Genomic DNA, 15197 nt, shown 5'->3' on the forward strand with positions numbered 1-15197 from the left:
GAGCACTCAGATTGAGCTGATATCGAAAATAATCACGACAGGACGCACACAATGCGTTCAACTCACGGGCCGAGACCCCAGTCAACTGATAATTCCCATTGAACGCGATTATGTAAGCTGGTGTATGGCAAACAGTTTACCATTTCAATTGGCCCTGGAAGGATTTGAAGGGCAGGTATCTTATCATCTTCCCAGTCACAAATTATTACAAATTCATTCAGAGTTACAAGTGATTCAAAAGCCGCTGGCAGCGGATAGCCCAGTACAAGGCCCCACGGTCTTTACTGACGGCTCTGGAAAATCGGGAAAAGCAGTAGTTACCTGGTATGACAGAAGGCAATGGCAGGAATTGGTGCATTTAGCACAGGGATCACCTCAATTGGTTGAACTTAGTGCTGCCATTGTTGCTTTTAGAACATTTTCGCATTGTGCTGTAAACATTGTTACGGACTCTGCTTATGTAGCAGACATTGCGCAGCGTGTTGATCGTGCGCTGCTCAAAGAGGTAAACTCAGAACTATTATTTTCGTTGCTAAAAATGCTATGGACTGTAGTGAACCGACGTATGCATAGGTATTATATCTTGCATATTCGCAGCCACACCGGTCTGCCAGGATTCATATGTGAAGGGAACGCGCGTGCCGACGCCCTCGCAGCCCCCGCTTGGACCCCTCCAGTGCCAGACCTAGTTCATCAAGCGTTTCTGTCTCACCAGTTTTTTCACCAAGGGGCTTGGGTGTTAGTCTGTCAATTCAAGATCTCTTTTGCAGACGTGAAATCTATCACTGCTGCTTGTCCGGAGTGTCAACGCCTAGGACCCGGACTGGGAGCTCTGAGACCCCGCACGCTCGCCTATGGAAGGCTGTGTACACATTGAATCATTTAACTGTGCCAGCCGGGAAAGAGTGTCCTGTAATTATCTCTCATTTTTTGTCTTTGCAGGGAGGCGATCCTCTTGTCAGGGCAAAGGTTTTAGCACGAGACCTGCAAACGGGAAAGTGGACAGGCCCGTGGGATTTAGTTACCTGGGGACGTGGGTATGCTTGTGTCTCCACAGATGCAGGGCCGCGGTGGTTTCCCACCAGGTGTGTTAAGCCTGCTTTGGATCCTGGAGCTGACAAGAGGACACCAGCCGATAGTCCTTCCGCCGACACCTTGGGAGGGGAGTCACAACGTTTGGGTGACTCTGATGCGGAGCCTGAACCAGACGCAGTTTTGTGCCTCCTTAGCTCAGCCTGAACAACCCTTTCATACATGTCTAGTGGGGGTCCCCTTAAATGGATCTGAAAGCAAAAATTACCAAAGGGTCTATTCCTAATTTGTGGGGATAGGGCTTGGCCAAGGTTGCCCAGTAAGAAGGTGGGAGGTTCGTGTCCCATAAGAAAATTAAGTGTACTAATGCCTACACAAAAAGTCATACTAACCATACTAACCTACATAAGGCCAGGTAAAAAAGAAGTGTCACTAACATAGGGATAGAATGTAACGATGCTGCCCAACGGTTAACACAACTGCGAAATTTAGCTTGCTGGGTTGCAAAAAGAGCTCACCAAACTTCTAGAATTTTAGGAACATTAGCCAACGATGTAGATAGTATCCGACATGCGACCTTGCAAAATAGAGCTGCTATAGACTTTTTATTATTAGCACATGGTCATGGATGTCAGGATTTTGATGGGATGTGTTGCATGGATCTGAATGATCACTCCAAGTCAATTCATAAGCAGATCAAAGAGCTCATGGATGCCACACAGAAAATACGGGAACAGCATGTGTTTCTGGATGACTGGTTGGGTAATCTGGGAATTGGAGGATGGCTAGCCAGCCTAGTGAAAGGCTTGGCACAAGTATTACTGTTCATCTTTGTCTTGGCACTCTTTATACCCTGTATCATCAGGTGTTTGCAAGGAATGATATCAAGAACCGTTACCATTGTATTTAAGAAAAAAGGGGGAGATGTTGGGGCCTGGGTCGTGGAAGAACTATAGAGAGGACATACGAGTACACTGTCAAGGGCACACTGTCCTTGGCGGTTGTGTACGTGCTGAGGCAGCATGAGACAGCAAGAAAGGTGCTGAGGCACCATGAGATAGCAAGAAAGTATAAGGATGTGGCTTTGCTTATGCTCATACCAAGTATCCAATCGGAACAGCAGAAGAGGCGTGTGGACAGAGCGTGCACAGTGCTTGCAGCCAATAGCTTAAGGCGTGATCGCAAGACAAGGAAGTACGTATGCTATAAAAGAGATGTGTTAACTGCAATAAAGTGGCTATCAGAGCATCACATTGGTGTGCTGTAGTCCATTCCTTGCATGGACCCCAACAGGCAGGTAGCCTGGGAGGAATACAGGGATATTGGCCGAGCAGCCAGGGACCAGGTTAGGAAAGCTAAAGCCCTGATAGAATTAAATCTGGCCAGGGATGTCAAGGACAACAAGAAATGCTTCTACAGGTGTGTCAGTGATAAAAGGAAGACTAGGAAAAAGGTGGGCCCTCTCCAGAAGGAAACGGGAGACCTGGTTACCTGGGATATGGAGAAGGCTGAGGTGCTCAATGACTTTTTTGCCTCAGTCTTCACCGGCAAGTGCTCTAGCCTCACCACCCAAGTCGCAGAAGGCAGGGGCAGGGACTGGAAGGATGAAGAACCGCCCGCTGTAGGAGAAGATCAGGTTGGAGACCATCTAAGGAACCTGAAGGTGCACAAGTCCATGGGACCTGATGGGGTGCATCCACGGGTCCTGAGGGAACTGGCGGATGAAGTTGCTAAGCCGCTATCCATCACTTTTGAGAAGTTGTGGCAGCCTGGTGAAGTTCCCACTGACTGGAAAAGGGGAAACATAACCCCCATTTTCAAGAAGGGAACAAAAGAAGACCCGGGGAACTACAGGCCAGTCAGTCTCACCTCTGTGCCTGGCAAGATCATGGAGCAGATCCTCCTGGAAACTATACTGAGGCACACGGAACTCAAGAAGGTGATTGGTGACAGACAACATGGCTTCACTAAGGGCAAATCATGTCTGACAAATTTGGTGGCCTTCTATGATGGGGTTACAGCACTGGTGGATAGGGGAAGAGCAACTGATGTCATCTACCTGGACTTGTGAAAAGCATTTGACACTGTCCTGCATGACATCCTTGTCTCTAAATTGGAGAGACATGGACTTGACGGATGGACCACTCAATGGATAAAGAACTGGCTGGATGGTCGCACTCAAAGAGTTACAGTCAATGGCTCGATGTCCAAGTGGACACCAGTGATGAGTGGCGTTCCTCAGGGGTTAGTATTGGGATCGGTCCTGTTTAACATCTTTGTTGGTGACATGGACAGTGGGATTGAGTGGGACTGAGTGCGCCCTCAGCAAGTTTGCCGACGACACCAAGCTGTGTGGTGTGGCCGACACGCTGGAGGGAAGGGATGCCATCCAGAGGGACCTTGACAGGCTTGAGAGCTGGGCCTGTGCAAACCGCATGAAGTTCCAGAAGACCAAGTGCAAGGTCCTGCATGTGGGTCGGGGTAATCCCAAGCAGAAATACAGGCTGGGTGGAGAATGGATTGAGAGCAGTCCTGAGGAGAAGGACTTGGGGGTGATGGTTGATGAGAAGCTCACCATGAGCCAGCAGTGCGTGCTTGCAGCCCAGAAGGCCAACTGTATCCTGAGCTGCATCAAAAGAAGTGTGGCCAGCAGGTCGAGGGAGGGGATTCTGCCCCACTGCTCCACTCTCATGAGACCCCACCTGGAGTTCTGCGTTCATCTCTGGGGCCCCCAACATAAGAAGGACATGGAGCTGTTGGAGCGAGTCCAGAGGAGGGCCACGAAGATGATCAGAGGGCTGGAGCACCTCTCCTATGAAGAGAGGCTGAGACAGTTGGGGCTGTTCAGCCTGGAGAAGAGAAGGCTCTGGGGAGACCTTCTAGCAGCCTTCCAGTACCAGAAGAGGGCCTACAGGAAAGCGGGAGAGGGGCTTTTTACAAGGACAAGTAGTGACAGGACGAGGGGGAATGGTTTTAAACTGAAAGAGGGGAGATTTAGATTAGATATTAGGAAGAAATTCTTTACTGTGAGGGTGGTGAGACACTGGAACAGGTTGCCCAGAGAAGCTGTGGCTGCCCCCTCCCTGGCAGTGTTCAAGGCCAGGTTGGATGAGGCTTTGAGCAACCTGGTCTAGAGGAAGGTGTCCCTACCTGTGGCAGGGGGTATGGAACTAGATGATCTTTAAGGTCCCTTCCAACTGAAACCATTCTATGATTCTATGAATGGATCTATCACATCCCCTACCATGCACCAGCTGCCGGGAAAGTGGAATGATGTAATGGACTGTTGAAGATGACACTGAAAGCAGTGGGTGATGGGGCATTCAAAAACTGGGATGAACACTTAGCAAAGGCCACCTGGTTAGTTAATACCAGGGGATCTGTCAACCGGGCTGGTCCAGCTCAATCCGAACTGTTGCGCACTGTAGAGGGGGATGAAGTCCCTGTGGTTCATGCAAGGAATGTGTTGGGGAAAACAGTTTGGATTACTCCTGCCTTGAGCAAAGGCAAAACCACTTGTGGAACTGCTTTTGCTCAAGGACCTGAGTGCACCTGGTGGGTGATGCAGGAGGATGGGGAAGTTAGATGTGTACCCCAAGGAGATTTGATTCTGGGTGAAAATAACCAATAACTTGAACTGTATGATGCGAAGTGTCATTTATTACAGGAAGAATCACCCCAGACCATGAACATGGGCTGCACCAGATACACCAGCTGCAAGATCCAGATGTAATCCATCATCCTGCTCTGCCCAACTTCACCAGTCCGTGACACCGTATCGAGGCCTAGTCCTGACCTGCCAACTGCGTGAATCCCACACCAATTTTTTTCCTGCCCTGAGAGACTATGATGAGAAATGGAACCCAAGGATTTGGACTGAATTGATTCAATGGACTTCTTGGAGAGTATGCTCATAGACTAAAGAAAATATCTGTGTGTATATGTGGATGTGTATGTATGTTGAGGGATGGGGAAAATAGTAGTGACTTGATGTAAATGATATAGAATGAAGGGTGGAATCCTGACCTGGTTTCATTGGGATTTGGTTTCAGTTTGTGGCCAGCCATGATGATCAAGGCCCTCAGCAGTTAAACCCAGGGCAGCTGACCCAGGCTGGCCCACAGGTGTGTTCTATAGCATTAATATCAAGTTCACTATAAAAGGGAGGGCTTGGAGGGGAGAGGTTTGTTGTGGTTTTTTTTTTTTTTTGCTTTTTTCTTTTCTAGTCTCCCTTTTTCTCATTTGCAATGATTGGTATTCTTGGAACCTGCTGCAGCTCTGTAGCTAAGTATACTTTTTGTGTTATTGCTGATATTCATTTCTTTATGTTATTAAATCTGTTCAATTTTAACCCACGAGTCTCTGTCCTTTTTCACAATTTCCTTCCTCGGTTGGGGAAGGGACATTGGGTGAGAGGAAAACTGTTATTGTTTAGCCCTGGGTGCGGGCTAAACGAAGACAAGCCTGTACCAAGCTACTACAAGTTTGGCTAAGGAGTTGAGTCATCACAAGAGGACTTTCCAGCAGTAACTGTCTAGCTTCTGTTTAGAAGAAGCTGTCTAGCTTCTACTTGAGCTCTGAATCTTGCTTCTCTGTGTGTTTGGCCAGGATCTTGTTACCTTGATTCTTCTTTACTTCTTATTAATGAATAATCATTAGTTGTAAGCAGTCCTGATCCATTTTGTGCCATTGTATACTTAAGAACTATTGTTCCATTTGCAGAAAGCTCTGGTAGTCATATTTGTTTTATAGTGAGAGTTTGAGTCTCCATACATCAAACGAAGAGATGGTCTCCCAAGAAAGGAAGTCACATTCAAAAGGAAGGATTTAGAGAAAATAGACATTTTAGAACAATACTGTATGCTCTTAAAAAAAAATTCATGAATGATGTCATACTGAAGATTTCACTTTGAGGTCTCTGCTCTAGGAGAGACTGCAGATGTTGCACTTCTGCTTGGGACAGATTTGCTTATCTCATATGCCACAGGGCCAGGGGATGAATAGTACATTAAAACCCATCTAAACTGAGAATAGAGAGACAAGCGGAAAATAAAAGGAGTGTAATGTACAATAAGCTTAACATTGCAGACTTAGAGACATGCGTGTATGGAAGTACTATACTAAACATTTGGATAGCAACAAATTACCTAGCCTACTTTTTCTTAATAGGACTTGAAGGGGAAATTCAAATTGTAACTGCTTAGCAGTGGTAATTTGTGACTGAGGAAGGGTCTGGCATGGAGGGCAAGAAGGCCTAACTGCAAGAAGGAGTTAAACTGGCTGGAAGCAGGAATGCCAGAGACAAGGGCTCCCTGCAAGGGAGTCCAGTTTCCCTTGGTGATGAGATGAGGAACAGCTGCAGCATTGTAGTTATCCTGGAATGGAAGCCTCAGGGGCTACCTCTGGGCAGTGGAGCTGGGCTGGGGGATGGACCCAAGGCCAGGCTGAGGAGCCCCATGCAACCACTCATGGGATTGGTGCTGGTGCAAGTGTATTTAAGGAATTTGCTTGTGACACATTTTTGTAGGCTCCTTGTAGAACCGCTTATGGCAGTAGGACTCTGCCCAGTGCATCGTTCATTAGTTTTTAAAAAAATGTATATTTAAACACAAACATGTGTTTAATTCACTTCACGGGGTACAATAAAAATTCCACAGCAGACTACTAGAAAATTTTTATAATGAATTTGAATTACATGACAGTAAGTAGACTTGGAAGGTAAGAGCTTAGCTTTGGAAGGGCAAGAGGGAAAGAAATTGAATTAATCAGAAGAAACACTGGAAAAAATATTTTGGATATTTTCCAGCATATGGCTCAGTAAAAACGCTTGCTCGGTTCTACCACATAAATATAAAGAACACTTATCCAACCTGGGCATCAGCCTAAAATGGCTTCAGTTTCTTTCTTAGTCAGTCTTTTGATGTCTAGTTGGCACTGCTCTTCTGGTATATTGTCACTGAAATCGGGAATAAAACTCCTTAATGCTGGGTTTAGCATAAACAAGCAGGCATTACTCTATTCAGCTGAGGGACATGGGGGAATCTCCCCTCCTAGCATGCACACCTAGGGACAAAAGCACACTCATTATATACATTATAGAAAAATGAATATTCATACAATTCCAAGTAAAGCCCACCTAGACGTCCATAAATCCATGGGCCCTGATGGGATGCACCCGCGGGTGCTGAGGGAGCTGGCGGAAGTCATTGCTAGGCCACTCTCCATCATCTTTACTAAGTCGTGGGCAATGGGAGAGGTGCCTGAGGACTGGAGGAAAGCGAATGTCACTCCAGTCTTCAAAAAGGGCAAGAAGGAGGACCCGGGGAACTATAGACCGGTCAGCCTCACCTCCATCCCCGGAAAGGTGATAGAACAACTTGTTCTTGGTGCTGTCTCTAGGCACATCAAGGATAGGGGGATCATTAGGGGCACTCAGCATGGCTTCACCAAGGGGAAGTCATGCTCAACCAACTTGATAGCCTTTTATGAGGATGTTACCCGGTGGATAGATGATGGTAAAGCTGTGGATGTGGTCTATCTCGATTTCAGTAAAGCGTTTGACACGGTCTCCCACAGCATCCTCGCAGCTAAACTGAGGAAGTGTGGGCTGGATGATCGGGTAGTGAGGTGGATTGTGAACTGGCTGAAGGAAAGAAGCCAGAGAGTGGTGGTCAATGGGACAGAGTCCAGTTGGAGGCCTGTGTCTAGTGGAGTCCCTCAAGGGTCGGTACTGGGACCAGTACTATTCAATATATTCATTAATGACTTGGATGAGGGAATAGAGTGCGCTGTCAGCAAGTTCGCTGATGACACCAAACTGGGAGGAGTGGCTGACACAATGGAAGGCTGCGCAGCCATTCAGAGAGACCTGGACAGGCTGGAGAGTTGGGCGGGGAGTAATTTAATGAAATATAACAAGGGCAAGTGTAGAGTCCTGCATCTGGGCAAGAACAACCCCATGTACCAGTACAAGTTGGGGGCAGACCTGTTGGAGAGCAGCGGAGGGGAAAGGGACCTGGGGGTCCTAGTGGACAACAGGATGACCATGAGCCAGCAATGTGCCCTTGTGGCCAAGAAGGCCAATGGCATCCTGGGGTGTATTAGAAGGGGTGTGGTTAGCAGGTCGAGAGAGGTTCTCCTCCCCCTCTACTCTGCCCTGGTGAGGCCGCATCTGGAATATTGTGTCCAGTTCTGGGCCCCTCAGTTCAAGAAGGACAGGGAACTGCTAGAGAGAGTCCAGCGCAGAGCCACGAAGATGATTAAGGGAGTGGAACATCTCCCTTATGAGGAGAGGCTGAGGGAGCTGGGTCTCTTTAGCTTAGAGAAGAGGAGACTGAGGGGTGACCTCATTAATGTTTATAAATATGTAAAGGGCAAGTGTCAAGAGGATGGAGCCAGGCTCTTCTCAGTGACATCCCTTGACAGGACAAGGGGCAATGGGTGCAAGCTGGAACACAGGAGGTTCCACATAAATATGAGGAAAAACTTCTTTACGGTGAGGGTGACTGAACACTGGAACAGGCTGCCCAGAGAGGTTGTGGAGTCTCCTTCTCTGGAGACATTCAAAACCCGCCTGGACGCGTTCCTGTGTGATATGGTCTAGGTAATCCTGCTCCGGCAGGGGGATTGGACTAGATGATCTTTCGAGGTCCCTTCCAATCCCTAACATTCTGTGATTCTGTGATTCTGTGATTCCAAGAAACCTTATGCACATGCTAATACATTATGTAATGTCTTTGCGCATGCGTACTAAATTGGGGAAGGGGTCTTGGGTGGGCTCTAGTGGTTGTAATCCCCCATAGTTATGCTGTTTGCTGTATAACCCCGCTTCTGCGCAAGCGTGGTCGAGGCCTTTCTGTTGACACCTGCAGGTGGCTCCAAGGAGAAGATCCTGTTCTGATTCTTACAGGATTTATCTCTACTCCTGGCACCAGAGCTGTGAATCAAGTCATTTAAGACACTACAAAGATGTTGTTTACAGTCTTGTTTATCTTTGCCCCTTCTTTGTAATTAGTGAGGAATTTAACAGAGACCTTGGATTCTTTAAGAATAAGCACAAGCAAGAGTCATTGATGACTATAACTCTAAATGTTATCGGTCCTAGAAGCAGACCCTGTCTTCAAAACATGCAGTTGGTTTGAGAACGTGCTGTTATTTTAGCTGAAAGGAAAATTACTGAAAGGAAATTTGGTTCTGTCTAAAGGTTACACAAAGTAGGCCTTTTAGGGCCTACTTTTACTAAACCATCTAGTATCAATATCACTGCTTGATAGTTAAGAACTGAATCAGATTATTATTTTGGTTAATTTACCATATCCACCTTTCAAACTGCAAAATGAGAGAACAGGTTTACTAGGTCTCAACTGAAAAACTGATAGTTTGAACAAATCATAATGCATACTGTTATCATTACTGAAGATTAAGTGTTTCTGAAAGTAATATGCACATTACCAACAGTAAAATGAGAGTAGTAATTTACTTGTGCCTGCACTCAGATGCTTACTGACCTAAATTGTAATGAAGAATGAGCCACTACCTATGCTTGTATCAGGAGGATTTGATGCATTCTGGGAATTAATGACAGTTCAGCCATTAGGATCAGACTGCTTAAAACATAGGCATATAGAAAATATCAATGTAACAATTTTCCTGTAAATTTGCTCATAGAAAAACTAGTCACACCTCTCTGTATGGTGGGATGCTGTATATGGTATGAAATATAGATGAGTTCGGAAAATGCATATGATTTCTGTTCAGAAAAAAAAGATTTGATAAACTTCTCTCTTCTTGCTAGAATGTTCATAGTTATATCTATTATAGTTGTAATAGCTGTTACATGTTTTTGGCTCTGATTCTCAGATTTTCTGGGATGCATTATCTGTCCTTAGCAGCCCAAAACCCAGGTTACCAGTGAACAGAAAAATTCTTTCTCGTGGGTGTTTTGCTCCTGTGCCATCTAACATCAGTTTCATCATTTAAGGACGGCAGAGACTATAGGTAGAACATTGATGTGCCATTGCAATTTCCTGCTTTATCATCAGGAAATTGATTTAACATCCCAAATTAGACGAGTATCAGGTGTTACAGTGTAGCTTCAACCCACCTTTGCACAGGTAAGCTTGCATTCCTGCTGCTCAAGCATTAGCTCAGACTCTCGTACTTCACATTTTTACAAGCAATTAATGGTCAGCTGTGACTGAAGAACTAATGATATGCCTCTTGGGTGTTGCACTTGAAATCATGCTTCTCACCAAATATGAAATGATCCAATCCCTCTCACTTGGTGGTTGGATATGTTTATATGTAAAGAGTTTCCAACAGATTCTGTCAGATCATTTCTCCTGAAAGGGAAGGAAATGTGGAAGCTGATAAAACTTTTTCACCTTTTATATACAGAAGTAGTAATTTTGTGTGGTTAATTTTGCTGTGAAGATATAGGCTGCATTTTTATATTATCAAAGATTAAACAAAACTTATTAGCAGTTTGCCTTATTGACTGAATCTCTTCCATGAACACGATTCCCATTGTTGATCATTGATTTGGAAGTGGTATAGCAGCATATCAGTTTTCACAACAAGAAATATTATCCCAATAAAAAAAAAAAAGGGAGAGATTCAAATTTTAACAAAAGCCTAGTCTGTGTGCCTTTGTAGTAGAATTCGTGTTAATACATTAGTTTTCATGGGACTGCTTACATGTAGAAGAGGTAGACACATCAGTGACATTTTGAAGAGTCTCAAGTCTACTAGTTCCATGTAGAGCAAAAATGGGTTAGATTTTCAGGTGTTACTGTGGCTAACTTTTGTGCTGGCAGCGAGACATGTGCAAATGCATATAACAATGACAGAAGTTTGCTACCTCAGTATCTGCTGTGAGACTGGATGGCTGTAATGTCTAAAGGCAGCTGCACAGTCGATTTCGCTTGCAGAAAGTGTTCCTCTAATGTGAGTGCCAAATGAGAGCTTAGATATAGGCCCTTAAAATTGCAAAGGTTGTGTGAATGCAGAGGTTCTTCTTTTAAACCAGAGTGGTTTATTAAAAAAAATCTTTCTTTTTCTTTCTAGGTGCATCACCACTGTGTGAATGCTTTTCAAAAAGAAGCAGTAGAAAAGCTAATATTAAATTTGCAGTCTTGATGATGCAGTTAAGGTACAAATATGTCTGGCTGTTTTAAAGCAAGTATCTTGCAACAGCTGCAGGTCTTTATCCTCTTGCATATCATATTATTTTACAGTACTTTCCCAAAATCCAAATCTATCATTAGTGTCTTTATCCTCATCTTAGAAAATACAGTGGGTTTTGCTCACAAACAATCTCTACTTCCTATGGGGCTCAGTCTTTTCAAATTTGAGTAGTTACAAGATGTGGCAAATAGCCTCAACTACCACTGACCCTAGCAAGAATTGAGGACATGTGAAACTGTCCTGGTTTGGCCTAAACCAGGCCAATTTTCCTTCCAGTGATTTTTACTTTCAGCTAAGTCTCTTCTAAGTAACTGCACTTTCTGAAACTAACTGCATGTTTTGCAGACAGTGTCTGCTTCCAGGACTGATAACGCTCGAAGTTTGTAGTTATCGCTGAGGCACCGGTAGGGATGTTGTGCAGTAGGCTCTTGCTGTACTTAGTCTTAGAGAAACCAAGGTCACTGCTAAATTCCTCACTGCTTACGAGTGAAGAGCCGAAGGGGGGGTCGCAGCTGCAGGGAGGAGCGGACAGGGCAGGTGACCCAAAATTGACCAACGAAGGTATTCCATCCCATACACGTCATTCTCGGTATAAAGCGGGGGGATCACGAGGGTCTCGCCCCTTCTCTTCCCCTGCCCCTTTCTCCTGCTGGTTTTGGGTGCTTCTGCTGCTTCGGGCTGCTTCTGCGGCTTGAGCCTTTGGCCAGTGTCCAAGGAGGACTCTGTCTGTTTTCCTGCTGCCCCTGATCCCGATCCGTGCATCCCTGAATCCAGCTCTCGACCGTCGCTGGGCCCAGCCTGGGCCTTCCCGGAGCCTACCCTGCAGTGCCGGTGGTGACGTGGCCGACATCAGGGGAGCTCGATCTTGGTTTTGTATATATTTGTATATATTTGATTATTCCAATATTATTATTATACTTTTTGTCATTATTATAGTTTATTAAAACTGTTTTAACTCTCCAACCCATAAGTCTCTCTCCCTTTTCCCTTTCCCTTTCCCTTCAGGTGGGGGGGAGGATTAACAGAGAGCATCTGCCACAGGTTTAATAGCCGGCCCAGCTTTAAACCGTGACAGAAACACTGCAGTAGATTTCAATATCAGAAATCAAATGCCACTCTCCTAATTTCTGACTGTATGAGATGCCTTTGTGATCTTGCTTGTAGAGAAATTAAACAATAATAAATTAATGTATATTAACAGAATAGAAAAATGTAAGTATCATTCCAAACAGACTACTGTTTTTAAAATAACTGTAAAACAATTTTGCAGATGACACCAAGCTGGGTGGGAGTGTCGATCTGCTGGAGGGTAGGAAGGCCCTACAGAGGGATCTGGACAGGTTAGATAGATGGGCCGAGACCAACGGCATGAGGTTCAACAAGAACAAGTGCTGGGTCTTACACTTCGGCCACAACAACTCCATGCAGCGACCTGGGGGTGCTGATCGACAGCCGGCTAAACATGAGCCAGCAGTGTGCCCAGGTGGCCAAGAAGGCCAATGGCATCCTGGCCTCTATTAGGAATAGTGTAGCCAACCAGTCTAGGGAAGTGATCGTCCCTCTGTACTCGGCACTGGTGAGGCCGCACCTTGAATCCTGTGTCCAGTTCTGGGCCCCGCACTTCAAGAGAGATGTTGAGGTGTTGGAGCGAGTCCAGAGGAGGGCGACCAAGCTGGTGAAGGGTCTGGAGGGTCTGACCTATGAGGAACGGCTGAGGGAGCTGGGGTTGTTTAGCCTGGAGAAGAGGAGGCTCAGAGGTGACCTTATTGCAGTCTACAACTACCTGAAGGGAGGTTGTAGTGGAGTGGGAGTCGGCCTCTTCTCCTGGGCAACTAGCAATAGGACAAGAGGACACAGCCTCAAGCTTCGCCAGGGGAGGTTCAGGTTGGACATTAGGAAGAATTTCTTTTCAGAAAGGGTTATTAACCATTGGAATGGGCTGCCCAGGGAGGTGGTGGAGTCACCATCTCTGGATGTGTTTAAGAAAAGACTGGACATGGCACTTAGTGCCCTGGTCTAGTTGCCATGGTGGTGTAGGGGCAGCGGTTGGACTCGATGATCCCTGAGGTCTCTTCCAACCTGGTTGATTCTGTGATTCTGTGATATGTTTAGTTGGGCAGCCTTTTTTCAAATTTATGGGGTAACTTTGGAAAAGTTTCTGTCTGTAAGTCCAGAATTAAGACCTCTTTCTGTTGCAACCTGACTTTAATAATCTTTAGGAATTTTAGAATGAGGCCTTAACTCAGTGTCTCTTCAGTGTTTCCTGCTTGTTGTGTTACCGGATAATAGTAACCAAGAAAACTCTCCAAACCAAATGATAGTTTAGAAAGCCGACATTGGTTTATTGCAGCGCTGGGTGCATGGGGGATCTCTTCTCCTAGCATGCACACCTAGGGACAAAAGCTTGCTCCTTATATACCTAATTCCAAGAAAAGCCCACCCATTCAAAAAAAAAACTTATGCATAATACGTTATGTAATGCATTACGTAATGTCTTTACGCATGCGTACTAAATTGGGGAAGGGGTCTTGGGTGGTCTCTGGGGGTCGCTGGTGGTCGCAATCCCCCTTTAATCGTGCTTGTGCACAAGCGTGGTCGAGGCCTTCTTGTTTACAAGTACATGTGTTCCCAAGAAGAAGATATCATTTTGGACTTATCTCTCCGACACAAGAGTTTATGAATCAAGTTAATTTAGACATCACAAAGTTGTTCTCTACAGTTTTGTTTTGTCTTTTGGCCCTTTTATAATTAGCAGAGACCTTTGTTTTTCTAGGACTAAGCATAAACAGCATGAATCATTGTCTACTAGAACCTTGTTATCAATCCCATAAACAAACTCTATCTACAAAACATGCAGTTTACTTCAGAACATACTGTTATTCTCTATTATTCTAGCTAAAAGGAAAATTATTGACAGGAAAGTTTGTTCTGTGTAAAGGTAACACAGAGCAGGCCTTTTAGAGCCTACTCTGAGGCCTACTCTTGCTAAACCATTGCTGAACTGAACCGTCTGGTATCAGTTCCCCCCTTTGGAAGCAGTTAGATTTATTATCCCACTACTTCCATATACTTTTTTCAATGATTCTCTTAACACAACCCACGCAGATCCCTATGATAACTATAATCACAACTACATAAACTATTCCCTCTAATAATGCGGCTAACCATCCTTTTAGAGATAATCCACCTAATTCTTGCAGGATTTTGTTGAGCCAACTGTTTTCTGCTGCATCCCTGATTGCCCTGCGGTGTTCTGCTACTCTCTTCGTTTTATCCAATTGCTCTTGCAGGTTATCAGTGATGTTTGGGATGTGGATGCAGCAGTGCTCTTTGTCTAACTTAAGGTATCCACACACTCCTTGTTCTTTGACTAATAGCAAGTCTAAGGCCGGTCTATTTTGCAGAGTCATTTTAGTATTGGCTTGGATCTGTTTGTTAACAATTTGTGTTCGGGTCCATACGAGGAACGGACTACAGCACACCGATGTGATGCTCTGATAGCCACTTTATTGCAGTTAACGCAGCTCTTTTATAGCATACGTACTTCCTTATCTCGTGATCACGCCTTAAGCTATTGGGTGCAAGCACTGTGCACACTCTGTCCACGCGCCTCTTCTGCTGTTCCGATTGGATACTTGCTATGAGCATGAGCAAAGCCACATCCTTATACTTTCTTGCTGTCTCATGCTGCCTCAGCACATACACAGCAGTGTACTCGTATGTCCTCTCTATAGTTCTTCCACAACCCAGGCCCCAACAAATTTGGAATCCCTTTTGAGTGGCTCTTGATAAAGATTCTACTTGCCACGTTAGATTTTCTATTAGCATCCGATTTTCTAAAGCCATTAGTCCTGGTAAAAGGAAACTTTGAAATCCCCATTCAAGTTGTGACCCCAGGGGATAGACTGACTGGCTGAATGAGGAATTGGGATTCATGCTGTTACACTAGTAAGATTGCACATTCTACCAAACCCTTGTAT

The sequence above is a fragment of the Nyctibius grandis genome, assembly GCF_013368605.1.
Source record: "Nyctibius grandis isolate bNycGra1 chromosome W unlocalized genomic scaffold, bNycGra1.pri SUPER_W_unloc_1, whole genome shotgun sequence".
NCBI lineage: Eukaryota > Metazoa > Chordata > Aves > Nyctibiiformes > Nyctibiidae > Nyctibius > Nyctibius grandis.